Here is a 22,451-nt window from a genome sequence, read left to right as displayed (position 1 = left end):
CTTTTCAGGCTGTCTCTCTTCTACTGCCTGGGTGCAGGGCCCCCTGGTGCTGCGGCTGCAGCCTGCTTCTCTGCTGGGCTGTCTCCTCCCAGCCCTCTGATTGCTCTGAGAATGAGATCCCAGAAAGCCAACTGCCTTGCTGGCCTGGGAGGGCCCCTTTGAAAGGGTTTTCACCCCTGTCTTCCTCTTGGCCAGCAGAGAGGTGGGCACAGAGTAGTCGCATTAAGTTTGCGGTACAGTCCGGGCTCAGCAGATTCCACATACTGTCTCTTGCTCTGACGGGGCGGCGTTCTCCCACCTGTGCAGGTTGAAGGTCCCGAAATCTGGAGATGTGATACAAATTACTTATAATCTCCTAACTGCACATTCACTAAATATGTGGTGCCTCATTAAATTAATTTGGAGTCAGCCGCCTTCGATCTGACATAGGGAGCTTTTATTTTAAGTCTAAATTACCAGCATTTAATTATCAATTGGTTTGCACTTGGTTCACGGAGATCTGCCCACAGCACCAAGCACTGCTAATGAATTTCTCCACTGTCGCTGTGTTCAGACATATTTGTTCTATGGTGGTAACAATCTAGGACAAGACAAATGTTCTATCTGTCCTGTAATGTGTCCAGTGTTCTCTGCTTGTGTGTAAAATCTTGCTTGTTTCTAAAAGAAGCATAACTGTGTGGGCAAAATGCTAAGGGCTGATGTCAGTTTCCAATCCCAACACAAACGTAAGGCAGAATTTTGAATCTTTTTGGGAGTGGCAATTAAAGTTCATTGCAAGAATAAGGCCAAGGTGTTTCTTGAATTATTTCCCCCTTGGAGGATACCAGAAATCTTGAGGAATGGACTCACCCCAGCCAGTAGTTACAAGCAGTATTCAGAAGCACTGCTAAGTGCCAGGGGACATTCGCTGACATTAAAAGGTGACAAATACAAAAGGAAGTGCCTTTTCACACTGCTGTGTCCGCTGCAGAAAGCCGCTGAGGCTGAGTATGTCGTGAGATTCAGAAAGGAGTTGGACATTTAAGAGCTTTATATCAAGAATATTCAGTTATCATAATTAATGACAGACAAATATTTTGGCAGGGTTATTAAACTCCATGCTTCAGGATCTAAGCCAATCTCTAACCATTAGAGACCAAGGTGTGACCTACTTGGGATGCGCATTATCCCAATCTTCTGTTGCAGGGTTCTTATTCCTTTCTCGGAAGTGTCTAAGGTAACCGACAACATACTGGACCAGCACCAGATCTACATTACAAAGCTTTGTTGGCCCACCACGTTGGTGAGGGGTATGCAAAAAGACACACGTCCAGTGATACGAATGTACACACACCGGTCTCAGTTTCTCTCAATTCTTGTTTGGTTGGTTGGTTAAGACGTGAAGCATGTTTGTGAAGAAATGACAAACAGACCCATCGCGGCTAAAGAGGAAGGACAGTCCCCGGGTCAGACAGAGTCACTGCCTCTGTGGTCATGTGGAGCAGGAATGACCCGTGTGACTCAGGAGGGGGTTGTGGCTGCCGCTAAGGGTGTCAACACAGTATGTGCTCCGGGGTTGTTAGCCCAGATGCCCCAGGTAGCGTGTGGGAGTGGCTGTGATCTCTGCTCTCTGCCTGGGTTCTCACACTTGTGGGGCTGCGATTGTGGAGGTGGCTGGGTTCCCTCCCTCCCCCTCCTTTAAGATCATCTTAATTATTTTAAACTAGTGACTGAAGACTCTGGCAGCAGTCAGCCTGCGTTTAAATGGAAGTCATTGCAACATACTCTCATAAGAGTACAATTGTTAATGTCCTGTATGTCTTTTTTTTTTTTTTTCTGTAAGTTCCCGGTTGCTGTAGCAGCATTTGAGGAAGTCCCTCAGCAAGCAGAACACCCGTAGCTAACCGTGACAGTGGAGGAAGCTAGAGAAGGGGGAATGGAGTGCCGGGCTTCAGAATTCAGATATCACAGCTAAAAAACAAGGTACTGGATTATTTACTTGTGGGGTTTTTTTGCTTGGATAAAAAGCCTGTTGGGGTGAAGGAGGGAAAGAATTGAGTGTCGGAGCAGTATGTGTTTCTTCATCTTGATTGCCTGGCAGAGTGTAGGGGCTGGAGTGAAGGGTCTGCTTTATTTGTGAGACGGAAACTTGATAAGACAGGCCTTTGATAGGGGATCTTAATAAAACAGCATGCATGGATGGATGATACCACTTTTATTTGCCACTTAGCCTCTGTACTATCAACTGATCCCATAGCTTCCTGTAGATTCAGCTAATTCGGCCACCGAGAGAAATAGCAGCAGAGGGGCAGAGAAGTAAAGAATCATGAGGCGGGCAGGAAATGTTTGTTACTGAGTAGGATTCAATACACAATAGAGAGACGGAGAACACGCCTGTAAAGGGAAGCTGCATGGGGCAGTGGCTAGAGCGTGGGGCTGGAAGACAGGACACCGGGGTTCTCTTTTGGAGTGATCTTGGTGAAATAGTTCCCCTCTCCTGTGCCTCGGTCTTTCCATCAGTAAAATGGGGATAATGCTGGTGTACCCCACAGGGGTGCTGTGAGGCTAAAGAGTGGGGATCATGCCGCTCCCCCACCATCACAAAACGTTTTAAGATCTATGGATGGATTGTGCTGAGCAGAATTAACCCTGTTTCAGGCGACTCTGGTTGTTTTCTGCTTGGCCTTTCTTTGCCTGATTCAAAGCTGGAAGTTGCAAGTTGGCTGTCATGCTGTGTTCTCCTTTCATTTTGGTGGTTTATCCAGGAGCTGTCTTAAAGCACATTTCAGTTCCTGTTTCTTTTATCTCGTGTTTGTGGTGGGGAGTTGCTGCATTGCTTGATCAAGTTCATCCCTTTCCCTGAGGTGGGCTGCCAGGCCTGTGCTCAGACCCATTGGCTTGCATGTAATGGACGCGCCTCGCCATTTAATCTGTGGCCGGATAATTCCAGGCGGTTCTGAGGGGTCCACGGTGACTTGAGCTAGATTGGCCGTGAAATCAGTGGCACTAGAGTTGAAATCTCTGTGGCAGGTTGCATAGCCACCTTCCATCTCAGCCTTCCGTTCATGTCTGTCTGTCTGTCCCCTTTCTTTGCAATGCCATCTGAACACCAAACCAGCTCTGCAAATGCACCTCAGTTGTGACCTTCCATACACGTGCTACTCCAGTCCTCCTCTGCTCCTGCTTTGCCAATGCACAGCTCTCCTGCCGTGCCGTAGTCCTAGTTCCTCCGTATGTAGCTCTGCAGAGGCATCTCAACCTGCTTCCACCCACAGTGCACATGCTGGCCCCCCTGACAATAAGAATTCAAGGCCTCTCCCATCACCATGCGTTCAGCTATTTGTCATTGTAACGTGCCAGTCCCCTGACGCACTGCCTTGTACTCCAGGGCAGAACTACCCTTTGCATTGGTGGTAGTTCCCATATCACTCTGATTTGCATGAGCGAACTTCGGCCATGTGGGTGCTAATCAGATGCAGCGGGGCGAGGTGAAAGGAGCTGTTAAAGTGCCCGTGTCTTCCTCTCAGTACCCTCGAATTCGGCTGTCAGCTCCTGGCGCCTTGCTACCGTGGAGTGCTTGTTGATTAAATAATTACAGACGCAGGCCTGACTCAGTAGCGAGGTGTCAGGAGGGTTGTGTAAGTTACGCAGTGGTATGTGAGTATCAGTCGTCGGGTACTTGTACGCTGCAGCTCGTTGGGTAGACAGACATACGCTAGCTCAGCTCGGGCTAGCGTGCTAAAAATAGCAGCGTAGCTAAGAGTAGCTGTGGCTGGCAGCTCAGGCTCACCGCCCAAGTACAAACCCGCCGGGAGCCTGTGGGTATGTATTCCGGTGGCTAACCCCAGTCACCACTCATGCTATCCCTGCCTATCCTGCTCCTTTTAATGTGCTAGCTCCCAGCTGCAGTGTAAATGGACCCTTTCAGTCTAGAGGAGGTTAAGCCGGTGCCACACCTGTGATGACGGGGTTGGATAAAGGTGTCTGTTGAGCTAATTTGAATTCAGTCTAGAGCTTCTGAAACTTGCCTCTGAATTTGCCCCAGAGCGTGGGGTTAAAAGCTGTGACCCTTGCAGTGCAATCTGTCATGCAGCGTAGCCTGAATCCTACTCTCTTCCAAGTCCCCGGGAAAATACGCAGCAGCAGCAGCAGTGAAACCTGCCTTCAGGAGCCTCTCCAGAGTCTGGCGCTGGTCTCCTAATAGAGGTGGAGCAGAACTGTGATCCACGGGCCGGTGTGGGGAATCCAGCCTGCTGTCCACAAGCTCTTTCAGCTCTGCAGGGCTAGTGAATGCTAGGGGCAGTGGGGTTCCACAGGTGTCACTGAGGGGGGCAGCTACGATGCCGTGCTGTGCTTCCAGGGCTAAAGTGGCTGTAAACCAGCTTTGAGCACTCAAGATTATGGGCTTCTCCGAGGGCCTGTACAGTCCCTGGCATAAATTAGAGCAGGCCCAGGGGTGCTCTAATCTATAGCCGTCTCAGATAGGGCTGCCTGTAGGCTGCTCCGCAGTCAAGAGCAACCCGGAATCTCTGTAGGGGGGTGTGCTATGGAGCTTCTCTGACGTTTCCCCTCCCACCCCGATAGGCCCTGTGTGAAGGGGACATGGTAGGGCCTTTGATGGCAGCCCCACACTGTAGCTGTGCAGGGGAAATTCCCCTCTGAACCTTTGGGCCCGGTTCTGGCCCCTCTTCTCTGCCAGAGAGGTGTATAGGGCACGGGGCCTGGGAGAGACTCTATCCCAGAATTCTTGTTGGTGATGGTGATGTGTGAACCACAAGGAACTCAGCTTGACTTTCAGATCTCGGTTGTAATTTGCATAGATGGCAGTCAGAAAAAGCCCCTTCTTGATGCACGTAAACTGATCAAATCTAATCTGGACTGGTGGAGAGGCGGCAACCGTGGGACCCCAGGAAGGGCTTGTCTGCACGAACATTTAGTTTGCAGCGAGCGGTTAGTGCACTTTCAGCTAGTCCTCTCGGAAACAGGGCTAATCAGAGCACGTTAATGAACTGCTAATGTGCACCAGCAAGAGCCACATGAACAGTTAGTCCATGGCAGGCTAGTGCAGGGTAGATTCACACCCCAACTAACTCGTGCAGACACACTCAAAGCCATTGTATCACAGCAAACAGAAAGTCACACAGTTGTGGATAAACAAATGATATGAATAATAGACAGTCCTGAGCCTGCATCACTGAGGGATCAGGAACTAAACGGTTAATAAACCTCCGAGCCCCCTGCAAGGTGGATGATCTGTATCCCGATGAGGAAACTGAGGCACTGAGAAGCCACGTGAAGTCCGCCCAAGGTCCTAGCGTGAGCTAGGGGCAGAGGTGGGGCCAGGGCCAGGCCTATGGTTCTACTCTGACCACGCTGGGCCTGCAGTGCGTTTTGCTGAGGGAAACGTGAGGTATTATTTCTCAGTGACCCAGATCACTCATTTAGCCGGTGCATTGTCTCCCGATGGAAAGGGAGGGTGTCTGTGTGACAGTAATTTTGACTGGTCCCTGTGGGTCACTTTCATGCCTCTCCTGCTGCTGCAGGCTCCTTTTCCTGTCTTACTTAGAAGCTGTGAGATTTTCATGATAGTCTCTTGCCACACACTTCAGTCTGGGTTGCCTAATCTGGGGGAGGAATGCATTTTGTAAGCCGGGGAGGGATTTGTGGCGGCACAATGATCTCCCTGTACGTGCCAAGCCCCACTCCTGTGTACTGGGTGAGCTACACTATGACATGCTCTGCTGAGTAATAGCCTTAAAGGGGTTAAAGGACAAAAACACTTTGCCTGCCTAGTAGTTTACAGACACTAAAGAGTTAATCCGCAGAGGATCCCCCTTCTGAGCTGTGTGGTCCTGATTTTACAGGTGGGGAAACTGAGGCACTGAGCGGTTCACATTAACCTTTTCGAACCTGGGGGCAGGGCCTGCCCAGTATGTGGGTAACTAACTATTCCCCCGCCCCTGGGAGGTGGCTGCTGAGCCAAATGGTTTGGTTTGATTTTTCAATGGGTGCATTTTTTTTCTGTGTGATTTAATTTTTTATTAATTTTCATCAAGAAACAAACATTAGAATATACAAAAAGCTAAATGACCTACAGCTTGTATATGGGACCAAAGACCACACGTCACAGGATAGCCAATACAATTATGCAATTTGATGTCTTGTCAAAGCTTCATGCCCAGACAACGCAAAATCAGACTGTTGCACAGACGTAACACCTTAGGGTGGGGATAACAATACAAAAATAAAGACATACACATAGAGGCAAAAAAGGGAAGGAGGGGACTGGTGGAGGGGGCAGGAAGAGGATGTGAAATCACAGAAAGGTCAGGTGGAATGGGAGTCTGGCATCGTTTGACCCATCTCAGCATTCTTTCGCCAAATGTAGCAGGAAACAGGGCTCACATTTTTTCAGATTCATATCCTTGCTCTCTACCTCAATGAGCTATTCTTTCCTTTGCTGCTAACTCAAACCGGTCTGACTACCTCTGCTCAGGTCTGGGCATTCGCCTACTCCTCCCTTTTTGTCAAATCGTGCGCTTGGTAATCAGCGCAGCCCTCAAGCACCAAAGTCTTTGCACTGGAGTAAAACCCAGCGTAGTAGGTACGTAAGCTAGGATATACTTTTCCGCTGAGCGTTGCTTGCTGAAGACAAGCACTATTTTCACTCGTGTCTGTCCACCACTTTCCACGGCTGCCGGGCTGTTGGACAATCGCATAGCACGTGCGTCAGGGCTTCTTTTTCTGTATTACAGCGCCAGCAAACACCAGAGGACAAGGCCTCCATCTGGCACAGCACCGTAGCAGGCATAGCCGAGATTGTGCATGGCCATTGCAGTTAAGGACTGGGATGACTCGCTTTCCCATAGAACTCCAGAGTAATAGAAACAACAAGGTGTCCTTGTGGCACCTTAGAGACTAACACATTTATTTGGGCATATGCTTTCGTGGGCTAGTGGAGCCGCAGTCAAAAAAGCAAACAGAATGTTGGGAATCCGAAGAGCTCCTCCGTTGTCCGGTGCCCAGCGAGCAGACTCGGTGGGACTTTTCACAGGCTTCAGGGGCATGATGATCTCTGGGCGCAGGCTGGAAGCTGCATCTGAAAGCAGAAGGGTTTGGTGAAAGGCAGTGGGGGGGTTTTCTTGGGGCACAGTGGATACGCCCACACCTTGAATACTGGGGAACGGGGTCTCAGAGAGTTGGACTAGATACCTCCTGAGGTCTCATCCAACCCTAATCTTCTATGATTCTAATGCATCCAATTCCCCCTGTGGATTTGGTTCCTCTTTTTGTCCCATAGAGAAAAATAAGGTGCTGTCAGCAGTGGCTGACCAAAAGGTCTGGACCATTTTATCCTCACTGTCATGCAAAAGCAGCCCCCGTTCCATCCTGTTTGGAACCCCCCTTCAGGTAGTTGAAGGCTGCTATCAAATCCCCCCTCAGTCTTCTCTTCTGCAGACTAAACAAGCCCAGTTCCCTCAGCCTCTCCTGGTAAGTCATGTGTTCCAGCCCCCTAAGCATTTTAGTTGCCCTTCGCTGGACTCTCTCCAATTTGTCCACATCCTTCCTGTAGTGGGGGGAGGGGGAGGAAAAAACTGGACGCAAGACTCCAGATGTGGCCTCACCAGTGTCGAATAGAGGGGAATGCTCCTACTAATGCAGCCCAATATGCCGTTAGCCTTCTTGGCAACAAGGGCCCACTGCTGACTCCTATCCAGCTTCTTGTCCACTGTAGTCCCCAGGTCCTTAATACCCACTAATTTCCTCCCAGGTGGGCATGAGGGTGCTAGCATGCCAGGACCAATTTGACATCTGTGACATGATAAAAGCTTAATACAGTAGTAGTTTTGTAGACTGGGAGCCCAACCCCGCCTGCCCTTGGCTATATAGGGAGCTGGAGTTTTTTAAATGAGAGTCATGGATGTTGACCAGGGCCCCAAAGAAAGGCTCTAATAATGTTGATACATTTTCTAAAATGAAATGGAGGGATATATACCGGTAGGCTGCTTTAGAATATATAGGCGCCTAGGCAGAATATTCATTTGCATTGTCTTAATCCTTAAATGTGTGTTTGTACTTTTATACCTAGGTACTTTTAAATGCATCATTTTGGCTGTGGGAATTCCATTGAGGAAAAAGCCCCCCTACATGATACCCGGGAGATTTCCCATAGTTACCATTTTCCCCAATTGATTTTGTAACCGGTTATTGCTCCAAATTTTTGAATTAGTGATAGGAGGGCTGGCATAGAGGTTCCTCATTTGGATATATACAAAAGGGTATTGTCTGCATATAACATCAATTTATACACCATGGAACCACATTGTACACCTCAGATATCTGGATGAGCTCATACAGCTATTGCCAGGAGCTCAAGGGCTGAAGGTCTCTAAGGTCATGTTGTTGGTTGTGGTCTGAGAGGTTGGGTGAGAATATAACAGTTGGATCCAGGAACTAAATGTGGGTCCAAATCCACATTTTTGTAGGTCGTTTGGAGTCGTCATATTTCACTGCTATCGTATCAATGAGTTGTCGAAGGTTATCAGAGCCATGCTGGCCTCTGACAAACCCAACTTGATTTGGGTGTCCGACAGAACCTTTTCCGGTCTCGTCGCGAGAACTTTTGCCAACGTTTTGATGTCCCTATTAATAAGTGAAACTGGCCTCTAATTGGAACACAGTGTGGCATCTCTTCCTGGTTGAGGAATAACTGATGTTAGGGCTTCCCTCAGCATAAGGGAAAAGGTGCCTTCTAGGAGTGACTCATTAAACAGTTTAAGCATTTTGTCAAATAGGAGGTCAAGGAGGCGCCTATAGAATTTAGCAGGGAAGCCATCTGGCCTAGGGGCTGTCCCCACTTTCATATTCTTAGTCACCTCAATTAAATCATCCTCCATGGCATGCATCAAGGTTTCCATAGTGGGCAACAGAAATTTGCAGTCATGTAGTATTTCGGAAGAATTGATCTAACGCATCTGCGGAGGGGTTTGTGTCCAATTTGTACAGAGCTTTATGGAAATTAAAGGACTCTATTGTTATCTTTAGCTGAAGTACATAATTTACTACGATTGTCATAGATGGCCATGATTCTACATGGAGAGGTCTCTTGTACATGAGCAGTATGCCCAGTGGCGGTGCTAGACCCTTAGGTCTAGCCCCGGCTCTGAGTATGCCAGCAGCTTGCCAGCTGTTTCCTAGAAGTCCTGCCTGAGTGGGGTGAATTCAGCTCTAAAGCGAAGATTTAAATCTCTGTCTACATGGCTGTTTCTCACCTGGATCTGTTGCTATTTGAAGAGTACCAGGGGCATGATCAGAGATAGCAGTTGCATTAATGGAGGAGTCAATTGCAGAATTAACCAAGTCCCTGAACAGCAAAAAGAAATCTACGTGGGAATAGGCCCCATGTACCAGAGAAAAGTAGAATAGTCTCTACCCATTGGAGGTATAAATGCCAGCTATCACATAATCCCAGATCTTTAAAGTGCAACTCCAGAGCCATTCCAGTTTGGCTGGCTTATGATCCTGAGGCTGAGCTAGATTTGTCCACAAAAGGATCAAGCAACTCACTTAAATCCTCAGGAGTCACAGGAGAGATATAACTTAGGCCTGGTCTAGACTGGGTGTGTGTGTGTGTGTGTGTGTGTGTGGATATAAGATACGCAACTTCAGCTATGAGAATAGCGTAGCTGAAGTCGACGTATCTTATTTCGACTTACCTCCCGTCCTCACGGCACGGGATCAATGGCTGCGACTCCTCCATCGACTCCTCTACTGCCGCTCGCCCTGGCGGAGTTCCGGGGACGACGGAAGTGTGTTTGGGGATTGATTTATCGTGTCTAGACGAGACGCGATAAATCGATTCCCAATAGATCGATCACTACCCGCCGATCCAGCAGGTAGTGTGGATGTACCCTTAGTAAAAAACCTACGAAAGGTTTCAGTGTCTCCAATAAAAGCACTACACCTGCCTTTGCTTTCTTTAATGATGGTGACACCTTTTTATTTTTAACTGGAATGTTGAGGCTCTTTACGTTCCAGGAGATAAACTGAAGATTCAGGGCCAGTTGGCTGTGTTAAGAATTATTTTTGTGTATGTAGCCTTACAAACGAAGGTGATGGAATGTTTGGCTCCTTTGCTCTGTTGCTGTGGTTCCCAAACTTTTCTTCCAAGGACCCTTTATGCATCTGACTGAATTTCCTGGACCCCTTCCATTTTTATACCTAAGTTTCATGTTGTTGTTATTCTATTAGTTAGGTTGGCTTATTGTTGAAAAAAAAAAGTATTGTATTAAAATAAGTCTCACAAAGGAACCAAAAGTAAACAGTCTGCAATGGTTACAAGTTATCTTGTCACCCTTATTTTCACTTTAACGAAAAGATATAGTCCTGAATGGGCAAGTACCGGTACTACCGCAACACTCCCAAAATGGCGTCCTCCAGGCGGCAAAAGTGCTGGAATGTTGCGTTCTGGCCCCACTGCAGTACTCCTCTGGGGTGGTTCTCTGCATAGCTCACGGCAAACCCCACTTTAGGAACCACTGCTGTTACATCCCTGTGATGGAGTAGGGGCTGTTTGTGTGGTTGATAGGTGAGAGCAGGGACTGTCTGTGTGGTTGGTAGGTGAGAACCAGGTCTGCAGCTGTAACATGAGCCTGGCCTGGGGGAGGGGAGGTCTCACCTCTGGCTGGGGCTAGACAAGAGGGAAGGGTGGAGTGGAATCAGTCTGCGGTTTTGGGAGCTGGGTGGTGGGTTTTCAGGGGATCCTAGGCTGGGATCCAAGCACCCTGAACCCCCCAGAAAGGCCAGATCGAGGGGTCCTGGCTCCGAACACAAGCTGGGCTGTATCCTGTGTTCCTGTTGTTCAATAAACCTTCTGTTTTACTGGCTGGCTGAGAGTCACTGTGAGTTCAGGAAAAGGGGTGCAGGGCCGGACTCCCCCACACTCCGTGACAATCCCATCCCCACTCTGCACAGAAACCCACAGGCAGGTGCAGCCTGTGGCTGAAATGTCTCAGACACTTCTTCCACAGATTTTGGATTGCTTTGCCAGATGCTTGCCACTTGCCTGGCTTCCTGGGAGTGGGGAGGAGAGGGCTGCGGAGAGGGGGAAGGAAGAGCACAAAAGACAAATTAAAACAAAACCTAAAATCACAGAACGTACATACAGTAGAACAGGGCTGTCCTTAGGATTTATCGGGCCCTGTGCAGTATTATTAAACTGGTTCCCCTATGACTGATGGGAGCCCGGGCTTGCATGTGTATTTTAGATAAGGGGGGTCTTTTGAAGGATTTATTTAAAAAACTATATGTCTGAAGATCCAAGCATTTAAGGCTAAAGATGAATACTCAGATTGTGCATCTAAAAATCGATGCAAGGATTTTTTAGAGATCTGATTTTATAATCTTCAGCAACACACTAATGAAATATTTTTAAGGCAAATTTTAAACTAAGGTCCTGTAAACTAATATGTTTGAGTAAATATTACAGTCATGCACAACTGGTTTTGTCAGTAAATTCAGAAACGGACAGTATATACCAGGTTGGCGAATGCCTGTTAAATGGCTTCATTACCATTTAAAAGAACAGGAGCACTTGTGGCACCTTAGAGACTAACAAATTTATTTGAGCACAAGCTTTCGTGGGCTACAGCCCACTTCATCAGATGCATAGAATGGAACCTAGAGTGAGGAGATCTAGATACATACAGACCCGCTCAGCCCGCTGCTGCTCTGGGGTTCCAGCTGCTGGCCCATTGCCAGGTGGGGTCCCGCTGCTGGTCCCACTCAGCACCCGCTGCTGGCCTGGGTGAAGGAACCCCAGGCTGGCAGTGGGCTGAGACCCCGGCTGGCAGGAGCCGGTGGCTGAAACCCCAGAGCTGGGTGGGCGGAGATGCTCAGCCCACTCCTGAAACCCCAGAGCTGGGCGGGCTGACCCGCTCAGCCCCTTGCTGCTCTCGGGTTCCAGCTGCTGGCTGCTTGCCAGCCGGGGTCCCCCGCTGCAGCCCCACTCACCTTGCTCCAGTTGGAGTTCCAGCGCAGGCCCCCTGCCAGACAGGGTCCAGGCTTCTGGCCCTGCTCAGCCCTACCAGCCACCAGCTCCACTCACCTCAGCTGCCGATCTGGGGTTCCAGCCGCTGACCTCCTGCCAGCCGGTTATCAACTGATCACTCAGAAGCCTGTGTGCAGCTTAAAGTATCCAAATACGTGCCACCAGACATTGGAAAACTCAGCAAGGAAAAGCAAGGGCAAGGATCACACCAAACTAATCAGATCTGCATTTTAATTTAATTTTAAATAAAGCTCCTGAAACATTTTGAAAACCTTGTTTACTTTACATATAACAGTAGTTTGGTTTTATATTATAGACTTATAGAGAGACCTTCTAAAAAACATTAAAATGTATTACCGGCACACGAAGCCTTAAATTAGAGTGTATACATGAAGACTCGGCACACGACTGCTGAAAGGTTGCTGACCCCTGTTCTACTGTATAACAAGCAAACTTCGTACCAGGCACAGTAGATCACCATGAAATGGCAACGATCATCAAACACTTAACACTAGAAACAAAAGGAAACCAACATTCTGAAGGGGGCCGGCTGGGCCAGCAGCTCTGCCAATATCCATTATTTAAATTATTATTGGTTATCAGGCATCCTGTGTTTCCCATACAGTGAAATAGTGCCGTATATATTCGTTCATTAGCCCGTTCGTTTATAAGCCGAACCCCCAAGATGGTTAGGTAAAAATAGCAAAAACTGTATGACCCTTTCACAAGCCGACCCTATATTTCAGGGGTTGGCAAACTTTGGCTCCCGGCCCATCAGGATAAGCTGCTGACAGGTCGGGACGTTTTGTTTACTTGGAGCATCTGCAGGCATGGAGCCCCTCAGCTCCCAGTGTCTGCGGTTTGCTGTTCCCAGCCAATGCGCTCCCATTGGTTGGGAACAGCAAACCACGGACACTGGGAATTTAGGAGCGCTGAGCCTGCAGGCGCGCCAAGTAAACAAAACGACAATGTATTAGATATTCAATTCAATGATTCCATAGAGTTTAAAATCATCAAATTTTGGTGTAGACCCATTTATAAGCGGACCCCCGCTCTTTGATGTGTCACTTTCTTACCAAAAATATTCGACTTATGAACGAGTATATACGGTAACAACATTCTAAGGAGATGGAAAGGGAGCACACACTCTGCAAATGTACTGTTTCTTAACTGGGTATGTCAAGGATATTCCTGTGTATTACTCCCTAATTTGCAATCTTTTCAGTGTGCCAGACCAGCTCTGGGCCAGAGTTGTGGTAATACAGCTTGGTGCATTGAGTGAGACATTGTATGTGCTGGGGTTTACTTTCCCAGGGCCACTTGTCCCCGTCCCGTTTCAATTTCTAATCGAACATTGTTTCCCTTCCCCATATTAAATAAACATTTAGCACCTGGGAGGGAATCTCACTGCTGCCACATATGGTAAATGACTGCACCAAAGAACACCCCCAACCAATCCAATTGAACAATTGCCTCTTCCTCATTGACTTCAGACTTCACGACCTTGAGGTTTGGACTCATAGAAGGTGTTCGGGTGAGGGAAGAGGCTGAAGAAGTTGAAGGGGGATTCAGAGCGATGTGGGGATGGCACAGCAAGGGGAAAGAGATTGGGGAGCGCGGGGGTGGGGAAAAGGAAGGCAGGGGATGTGGGGGAAAGGGGCCAGCAGGGGCAGGCTGAGAGGAAGGAAGTAGGAGGCGTCAGGGAGGGCAGAAATCACTGTTCACCTAACTCAGCAACCCACACTGGACTTCTCCTCTGCTCCGTCGGTCCACGGGGGGTGCAGCTCCGTTGCTCAGCTCCTGTGCAGCTTGCAGGGAGCAGAGCCGCTTCTCACCCTGCTGGAACATGGGATGTCAAGCTGCCGGGCTTTGAGGCTCCTCTGCGCCTGGCTGGAGAGCCCTCGGACCTATCTTCCACCGATGAGATTCTCCTTTCTGTTTGATTCACCCGTCCTGTCTGTGCTGGCAGAGAGGAGGCGACAGTCAGCTGTATTGTGGGCTCGATATCCCCTGTGTCAGCAGCCACCCTCTCCAGCAGGGCCATCCTAGGGCCATCAGCTGCAGCCATCTTGTTTGGGAGGAGTGGGGGGTATGGCTCTGCTCTCTTTGTTTTTCAGCTACTTGTAGAGCTCCCAGTGGACAAATCTTTGCCTGCTGACATTGTGGAGATTTGGGGGAACCTGTTGGGGCCCTGATCTCTGGAGGGAAATGGAGATTAGTGGGTGGCTCTGGAGCTCAAGGGATCTGCTTCTTTGTGCCATGCAGCTCACAGCCCAATGGGGGCTTTTAAAAAACCATGAAGCCCATGACACAGGCTAATAAAAACTGCAAGTCCACTCTGCCCCTGAGGAAGTGGTTAAGGAGATGCCCGATCCTCCTTGGATGTTGGAACAACCCCGGTTTGTTTTTTCGCTGCAGTGCCAACCGTCTCTCGATGCAGATTTTCTTTTTGGAATTTTCTTTGACTTCTTCTTTTGGGCTAAATTGTTAACATTTGAAGAGTGAAAACAGCTGGGCTCTGGTGAATGATTTCCCTCTCTGCTGCCTACTGCTGTCAGGGCTGGTGCAAGGATGTTTCGCGCCTAGGCAAAACTTGCGCCGCGCCCCCACCCTGAGGTGTCCCCCCCCGCAGCAGCTCCCCACCCTCCACCCTGAGGCATCCCCCTGCCCCAGCTCACCCCTGCTCCACGCACAAGCACAGCACCCCGAGCACGCCGTGGCTGCTTCACTTCTCCCGCCTCCCAGGCTTGTGGCGCCAATCAGCTTAAGCGCCACAAGCCTGGGAGGCGGGAGAAGTGAAGCAGCCACGGTGTGCTTGGGGAGGAGGCGGGGCAGGGGTGAGCTGGGGCGGGGAGTTCCCCTGCGTGCTGCCGCCCCTTCCTTACTTGCTGCAGGCAGTCCTCCCCATGCTCCCCTGCCCCAGCTCCCTCCGCCTAAATGCCGGTGGTGACTGGGGCAGCCGAAGATCTGGCCACCGCGGTCGCTGCCTGAAGAAAATGGTGCCCCCCAAATCCCAGCACCCTAGGCGACTGCCTAGGTCGCCTAAATGGTTGCACCGGCCCTGACTGCTGTGTTTTGGCTGATTGTAAAATTACTGTGAGCGTGCAGTAGCTGGCACCCTCAGCAAAGAAGCCAAGGACGGACCGCAGAAGCTCCAATAAGAAGCCTGTGGTCCCAAATGAAGGGATCTGTCCAGTGCTTAATTTGTAATGAAAGAGGTGCCGGGGCTCAAGCAATGTTTTTACTTTCATAACTGACATGGGAAGCCCAGAGGTGCCGGGGCTCAGAACTGCCAGGCCCAGAGGTGCTGGGGCTCAGAACTGCCAGGCCCAGAGGTGCCGGGGCTCAGAACTGCCAGGCCCAGAGGTGCCGGGGCTCAGAACTGCCAGGCCCAGAGGTGCTGGGGCTCAGAACTGCCAGGCCCAAAGGTGCCGGGGATAGGGACTGCCAGGCCCAGAGGTGCCGGGGCTCAGAACTGCCAGGCTTGGAGGGGCCGGGGCTCAGAACTGCCAGGCCCAGAGGTGCCGGGGCTCAGAACTGCCAGGCCCAGAGGTGCCGGGGCTCAGAACTGCCAGGCCCAGAGGTGCTGGGGCTCAGAACTGCCAGGCTTGGAGGGGCCGGGGCTCTGAACTGCCAGGCCCAGAGGTGACGGGGCTCAGAACTGCCAGGCCCAGAGGTGCCGGGGCTCAGAACTGCCAGGCCCAGAGGTGACGGGGCTATGAGCTGCCAGGCTCGGAGGTGCCAGGGCTCAGCCCTGGCAAGCCCTGGCACAAATTAGGCCCTGGATGTGTCTGGAGCATGAGAGGGGACCTGCTGCTCTCCTCCCCCATCTCTTTCAAGAAGGTGAGGCTCCGATGCAGGGAACAAGGTGTGTGTGGGGGCTATCAGTGCCTCCCTGAGTTTGCTCACCCATAGTGTGTGGGATTTGCAAGTGAGAGAGGCGGCCAAACCTGATGCCCTGCCCCTCTGATCAGCAGTTGGGGTGCTTTGGGGAGGTAGTGGGAATTTGTACGTCAGCTCCTACCTCTCCCATTAGGGGGCTGGTCAGTTCTGGGGCTGATTCCTTGTGGTGGGAAGCGGGTAGAAATGAGTGGTGGTATTATCTGCTGAATGCCAACAGTTAGCTTGACGCCACAGAGAAATAAACGCTCCTTGTCCTAGGAACGTACAGTCAACATGCCTGAGCCAAAGCCCGTTGACTTCAGTAGGCATACTTCTGTGGATGACGGTGGGCTTCAGAGCTGGCTGTAATCACACAATATAACCTGGACGTTGGTGACTAGAAGATGCTGTTAACAAAAGATGTTCTCAGGTTTTTTGGTTGGAAGGATAGTGAAGGACAGTTAATCTTTCTCACCCCAGAAGTGGCTGCATTTCAGTGAACATAAAAAGAGCCATACTGGATCAGACCAATGGTCCAGCTAGCCCAGTACCCTGTCTCCTGACCATGGCTGGTGCCAGGTGCTTAAGAGGGAATGAACAGAACACACAGTTTCGAGTGATCCATCCCCTGTTGGCCAGTCCCAGCTTCTGGCAGTCACAGGTTTAGGTGGTGGATAATGAGCCCTTTGTAATCTGTTTATCGGGTCAGTAAAGTGTGCAAACTGCTTTGAGATGAAAGGTGCTCTCTGAATGCAAGATATTAACACCAGGGTGCTGCTGGATCCTGTTGTGCTGCGGAGCCCTCCAGCAATGACAGGGTAACAAAATAAGAATTTCGGGTGTCCCAAATCTTAAAAACATCCCCGCTTCTGTTTGGTAATGAGCCCCAGGACCCCTTAGCATGACTTGAGAGGTTAGTGAATGGGAAGATGCAATACGAGCTGTTGATTTCTGCTTATCACTTAACTCCATTTGAAGTGAGACTGTGGGAATGTTCTGAAGTTTCTTACATACGTGATGTCATTGCTTCACCAGCTGTGCTGTAATTGAACCAGCTATCGGTGCACAAGAACTCAGCATACACGATCTGTGATTGGCTTCGTGTAAAGCACAAGCGTTTGGTCTGGATAACTTACATGGATCTTGAAGCTTTTCTAGTTCTCCTTCCGGGTCTGTTCATTCTTGGTTGATGCAGGGTTATTTCTATAGTGGCTTCTATAAGGTTTTCCCCAAAATGAAGAGGGTAACGTGGGAGTGAAAGTTTGTCCAAGTTATTAGCAAAATGAGAAGAGTGGCTTCATTTTTCGAGCAGGCATGTTGGTTTAGATGTTCCTCAGACTTGGTGCCCTGTTGACTCAGAGGGACCAATCCCAAACTCTCTGACTTCAATGGGGGCAGAATTGGGCCCAATATGAGCATGACCCTTGCAGTTGTATACTCCAGCCAGAATCCGTTTACCGATGGCATTCCTTCCCCTAACACTTGGCTTCTTAAGTCTCTTCATTGTGGTTACAGAGCACATTGCAAACAGAGAGGGGTGTTCTCATCACCATAATGAGAAGATTTTTGTCCCACTCCCTAATTTAATTGATCTGTTCAGAATCTGCTCACTGCAGAAGGGACCAATGTATGGACCCCTGAAGTGAGAAAACACCCGCCCTTCCTACAGGGAATCAAGTATCTGCTCCTTTCTCCAAACACAGTCACGGGAGCTCTTCCTACCAAGTTCATCCAGCTTAATTGACTCCTGGAACATGGGCACTTTCATGTTGCAACAGACAGAGGCCAACGTCAAATGCTTCAGAGGAAGTAGTCCAGTCTCCATAATTCCCTAACTATTCAATACTGTGCCATGGAGGAAAATTTCTTCCCATTCCATGTGGTGATTGCTCTATGTGTGAGGATCTATGGAGTTCGCAATTACATAGTGGCTCATTTTTATTCTAGCTGGCAGATGTATACTCTGATTATATGAACAGCTCATGCTCTTTAAAAATCTCACCAAGCTGTTGGCTTCATTCAGATCCTGCGGCAGCAAGTTTCACCGGTTAATTCTATGTTGCATAAAACTGTGTTGTTTTAGATTTGCATTGTTGGTCAAAATAAATAGACCTTATGGGATATAGCTGCAGAACATTGGGTTAGGATGAAAATAAGTGAAAGAGCCTTGAAGTCAGTTGCTTGGATTGTACATTGATGATTCTTTGCAAACTGGAAGGAATTCAGTGGGAATCTTTTGACAAAAGAGGGAGCTGTAAACTGGGGTGTGTCTTTGGTGCCCGGAGAGCTGAGTGTATTTGTGTGTAAAAGAGAAGGGAGTAGAGATATCATGGAAAAACCCATGATTCATTCACTGGCTCAAACACAGCTCTACTGGATTGCTGGAGTGCCATGGGTTTCCTCTGTCGGTGCATGAGAAGGAGCGAGATTATTATAATGAGCAGGCACAGCTAGTGAAATGGGCTACATAACTAATTTTGGGAATAGCAGGGTCTCTGTCCCAGCAGATTCTGGTGTAAGAGCTGCCACAATTTTCTGTTTGTTCTCCAGGACACACAACTGCGTCACAGTGATGTTGTGTCATGACATCTCACTGTGACTGGGATGGGCAAACTGCTTTGGGTAAAATCGATGACTACCGGAACCTTCAGCCAAACCTCCAGCTGGCCTTTTGCTGAGGTGTGAAAAAGTTTGTTTAATTTCTGTTTTTTCCCTGTCCTGTGACTCTACTTGGTTCCATGAGGAGCCAAAGCAGAAGCTCCAGATGACAGCGCCAGAGAGCATTCTCACAGTATCTCTAACCAGGATGGATACACATGCGGTGCACAGATTTGTGAGAGCTTATGTTGAACCAGTACAACATCCCGGAGATAGCGGGCAGCGTGTTGGTGGAGGTATTGTCTTTTTGATGTGGCATAAAACAGAAGTCCCGACTACTGTGCCCATTAAAGATTTCCTGGCATGAGAGTTAGGGATCTTAACCGGGGGGTTTGTCCGAATTCCATTCTGGTAACCACTTCCTTCTGGCCTACAATTCCCCTTAGCAGTTTCTGCTGTGTATGGAATTCTTCTTCACCTCCTGTCCTATGCTCTTGTGCATAGTTTCCCTTTATGGCAGAGTCTGTCCATCTGTATATCTGTAGGTTCTCTAGATTGCTTGAAGCTTCAGGGCACTACCATACTACAAAGAGTAAATAATCTTAAGTAGCTTCTATGTGCCACTCCCAATGCAGGTGAGCTAGTGCCTTTGGACAGGTTTGAAGCGCTTTGGGAGCATACAGCCCCAGAAGCTAGGATTCCAAAAGGCCGGTTGTATCATCTAGTTTCTACATCTTGGGGTGGTGTAAGCTTGTTCCCTACAGAACATCTTCTAGAGTGTTGTCCAGTCACCTTTTAAATGACTCAAGTGATGGAGCTTCCACCATGTCCAGTGGTCTGAGATCGCTGTCGGGAAGAGGCTCTTAGATCCTATGGTGAGGAGCACCATAAACGTGGTTATAAAAGGAATCTAAATTAACCCATTCGGTCGGTAGGCAAAGACTATTCCTCCCTCTGTGGGTTTTCAGGAAGGATGAGCTGAACTAGGAAAAGAAAAGAGATGTCCCTTGGTGTTTTAAGGGGAAAGTTGCCATTTGAGAACTTGTCCATAGCAAGTGCCTGTGTTGGGCATTTCGATCGAGTTTGTATTATAAGGAAAAGTGAATTCTGGCTCCTTTTGTCAGTGTTCAGTATGTGCCAGGGTGGATTAGTGGGTAGAGCCAGAAGAACTGGCTTCTGTTCTTCACTCTGGCTGGTCGTGCTTCTAGTGGGCAGAGGACATTAGGAGTCAGGACTCCTGGGTTCTCTTCCTGGCTCTGTCAGTAACAGGCTGTCTGACCTTGGTCAAGTTACAGAACCTCTTTTTTCCTGTCAAAATCAATACACCACAACTTGGGCAAACGCAGATCTCTGGAAAGTTTTATACTTAGTTCCTGAAAAACATAGTGGGGCCATTGATAGAGTGACCCAGTGTGCAACTTGTGTCACTGCAAATAGTGTGCGTGAAGGCAGGTGTCTCCAAAGAAAGGGCAGTCTGAGGGACTGTCGGTTCTGAGCTCTGTAACTTCCACTTCTGAAATGAGTGACAGACAGGGAAACATGCTCGGGTGCTTGCATGCAAAGTTGGATTTTGTGCTTCCTGCTCCTCCTGGTGAAATCTGCTTGCTTAAGACCCGTTGTTTGTGCTGTTAGTTTCTCGAAGGAAGCGATTGCTGGTTTTTTAAGCTAAATTGGCCACCCTGCGGAAGTAGATACCGTAAATTAGGGTGGTGCTGTCCCGGGCTCTGTTATGATCGGGAAAGATTTTTTTAGTCACGAAAGTGTCTCTGTGTGTGTGTTCATGCACATGCTGTTTTTTTCCTCCAAACTTAAATTAGCTGAGTGTAGCTATTTTTATGCAGCTGCAGCAACAGACCAAGGAAACCAAAAACCCTAGTGTAGGTTAGCATATTTTTTTTTTTGTTTCTAATTCAGACCCGTCATGGAGCTGTGTGAGCTAACCAATTAATCTTTTCTTAGCACTCTTACTCATGCTATCTGTCACATTCTCTCTCTCTCATGCGCGCACGCGCACACACACACACACACACACACACACAGAGTCACATTCTCTGGGACACGCACAAGGTACGTCTACACTGCAAAGAAAAATCTGTGGCACTGAGTTTCAGAGCTTGGATCTTGTGGGGCAGGGACTGCAAGACTAAAACCAGCAGCTTTGGGCCCCGGCTCTGAAACGCAGTGAGGGGGAAAGGTCTCGGAGCCCAGACTCTGTCTATTGACCCAGGCTCTGAGACTCAGGGCCACGGGTTTTCCTTAGCGGTGTAGACACACACACACTTTTTTCCGTCCTGTGTGTGGGCGTGGTCAGACATGGCTATACTGTCCTTGTGGCAAGGCCTGAAACTAAGCAAGCGCCTTGATGGGGCTAGGATGACCAGATAGCAAGTGTAAAAAATTGGGACACGGGGTGGGGGGTAATAGGTGCCTGTATAAGAAAAAGCCACAAATATCAGGACTGTCCTTATAAAATCGGGACATCTGGTCACCCTAGATGGGGTGCCCAATCTTTGTCCAGCCAAAGAATCTGAGGGTTGCACCAGTCATGTGACAATGCCAAAGAATCACAGAATTTGTTGCTTTCTTCCGATGCTGAACAAGGAACTCTAGTGGATAAGGAAAACTTTATCCTCCCATAAGAGACTCTCTCTCTGCTTTACTGTAGAGCTTCTTCCTAGAGCCTTCTCCAAATCCCCAGGTGCCTTGGGTCCTGCTACAGATTTAAAGAAACTTGGATATGTCTTCTCCTCTCCGCCAGCCCCCTTTTGTCCTCGTATAAACAATCTTTAATGAGGCTGTTTCACAACAGACAATAGATCCAGATGAGCCCAACATTTCACCGCTTGTCCAGCCGTGATCTGAGAATCGTAGAATTGGAAGGGACTTCCTGGGTTCGTGGAGACCAGTCCTCCGCTATCACAGGCTGCCCTGTCATATGAAAAGGGCTCTACCAAATTCACAGCCATGAAAAATGCCTCGTGACCCATGACATCTGGTCTTCCCCCGTGAAATCTAGGGTTTTGTGTGCTTTTACCCTATACTATACAGATTTTACGGGGGAGACCAGCATTTTTCAAATTGGGGGGTTCTGACACAAAAGGGAGTTGCAGGGGGGTCACAAGGTTATTTTAGAAAGGTTGGGGTATTGTCACTCTTACTTCTGTGCTGTTTTCAGAGCTGGGCAGCCGGAGAGTGATGACTGCTGGCCAAGGGCCCAGCTCTGCAGGCAGCAGCGCAGAAGTAAGGGTGGCAATACCATACAATGCCATCCTTACTTCTGCACTGCTGCTGGCAGCGGTGCTGCCTTCAGAGCTGGGCTCCCGGACAGCAGCTGCCGCTTTCCAGCTGCCCAGCTCTGAAGGCAGCGCCGCCACCAGCAGCAGCACGGAAGTAAGTGTAGCAGTGCCGTAACCTCCCTTATAATAACCTTGTGACCCCCCCCCCCCCCACAACTCCTTTATGGGTCTACAATTACACCACAATGAAATTTCAGATTTAAATAGCTGAAATTATGAAATTTACTATTTTTAAAATCCTCTAGTTGTGAAATTGACCAAAATGAACTGTGAATTTGGTAGTGCCCTACATATTAACCTCTTCATAACCTTATCAAGCTCCGTTTTAAAGCTAGTTGGGTTGTTGGCTCCACTGCTGCTATGCGGAGGCTGGTCCAGAACCTCCGTCCTTTGAGGGGTAGAAACCATCCTGTCATTCCCAGCCGCCATCTATTCCTGACCCATTTAGCCCTAGTTGTTCTTAGGCTATTCTTCTGGCTGTGCCCAGTTGATACACTTAGATGATCAAATCCCTGAGGCATCGGCTCTTCCTTGGTAAAGGGAGGACTTTTCTCAGCAGGGTCGTCTCTTCGCTATGGCTGGGTATTGTCTCATTGCCGAGAAGTCACAAACTGGAAGTTGGTCCCCAGCTAAATAACTGGGCCACC

At 49.0% G+C, this 22,451-nt stretch overlaps 1 protein-coding gene across 3 annotated transcripts in view; it reads left to right on the top strand.

The window, feature by feature from the left end:
• Positions 1–1,822: 1,822 nt before the first annotated feature.
• ARAP1 (ArfGAP with RhoGAP domain, ankyrin repeat and PH domain 1) overlaps positions 1,823–22,451 on the top strand; it is a 185,103-nt gene continuing 164,474 nt past the window's right edge. For all 3 annotated transcript variants that reach the window (XM_045023006.1, XM_045023016.1, XM_045023000.1), the window contains exon 1: positions 1,823–1,962. The gene's annotated coding sequence lies outside the window, so the exon portion shown is untranslated. The remainder of the gene's footprint in view (positions 1,963–22,451) is intronic.

Source organism: Mauremys mutica, chromosome 1 (assembly GCF_020497125.1).
Source record: "Mauremys mutica isolate MM-2020 ecotype Southern chromosome 1, ASM2049712v1, whole genome shotgun sequence".
Classification (NCBI taxonomy): Eukaryota; Metazoa; Chordata; order Testudines; family Geoemydidae; genus Mauremys; species Mauremys mutica.
Note: the sequence above shows the minus strand (reverse complement) of the source record. Positions and strands in the feature narration are given on the sequence as shown.